General features: G+C 29.9%; 1 pseudogene; it reads right to left on the reverse strand.

The window, feature by feature from the left end:
* Positions 1–572: 572 nt before the first annotated feature.
* Positions 573–673, reverse strand: LOC120224204 (annotated as a pseudogene).
* Between the last annotated feature and the right edge of the window lie 558 nt (positions 674–1,231).

The following is a 1,231-nucleotide window of genomic DNA, read 5'->3' on the forward strand; positions in this document are numbered from 1 at the left end:
CACATGGAACATTCTCCAGAATTGATTGCATATTATGTCAAAAAACAAGTGTCAAGAAATTCAAAAAGGCTGAAGTCATACCATGAATCTTTTCTGACCACAACACTATTAAATTAGAAATTAACCAGAAATAAGAAAAAAAAAAAAAAAAGGAAAGAACACAAATATGTGGAGGTTAAATAACATGCTACCAAGCAATGAGTCAATCAAGAAAGGAAAGAGGAAATTAAAAAATGTGGTGAGACAAATGAAAATGGAAACACCACAGGTCAAAATCTTTGGGATGCAGCAAAAACATTCTTAAGAAGGAAGTATATAGCAGTAAAGGGGAACCTTAAAAAGCAAGAAAAATGTCCATATTACCCAAAGCATTCTACAAATTTAATGAAATTCCTACCAAAATACCAATAGCATTTTTCACAGATTTATCCATTCTTCCCAAATTATTTATTTACTCAATCATTTATGTGACTATGAATTCAGTAATATATATGTATATATATTTTATATATGTATATATATTATATATGCACACATCCTATTTATATTTTATATTTTTGTGAATATATATTTTTAATGTGCAATACTTCACAATTGGGTGTCATCCTTGTGCAGGGGCCATGCTAATCTTCTCTGTATTATTCCAATTGTAGTATATCTACTGTCAAAGTGAGGACTTATTTTATATTTTGAGTTATAATCCAGTACCACCTAACTTAATCACTCAGATTGTTTAGAATTGGCCTTTGGGAGCTTTTTTATTGGTTCATGTATCCCTTTGGTATTTTTCACCAAACTAGAAGAAATAATTTTAAAATTTGTATGGAGCCACAAAAGACCCCAAATAGCCAAAACAATCTTGAGAAAGAAGTATTTACAGACAGTAAATTTGTCGAAGAAAAGAAAGACAATAGTCAGGCTAATCAGACTCAGTGAATCTAAGAGTATTTGTTCTCTACACCTTATTGTACACTGAAAAAGTTTTCAGACTAACATTGTCTCATAATTTGTAAAGGATTTTGAATTAGTGATTTCTGTTGTAATTAAAAAAAGAATAATTCAATGAACCTGAGAAAAGATAGCATATTTTTTTTTCTTTTGAGACTCCAAAGAACCAGAGTTAGAATTCTCAAAACTATTAAGTTAAGTACCACATTAATGAAAGTCATACCTGGTATATTCCCAGAAAACATCTGGCAAATGCTTGTTTGTCAATGATACTGTACTTTGT

Source organism: Hyaena hyaena, unplaced genomic scaffold (genome assembly GCF_003009895.1).
Source record: "Hyaena hyaena isolate Hyena2069 unplaced genomic scaffold, ASM300989v1 scaffold_1125, whole genome shotgun sequence".
Lineage (NCBI taxonomy): Eukaryota > Metazoa > Chordata > Mammalia > Carnivora > Hyaenidae > Hyaena > Hyaena hyaena.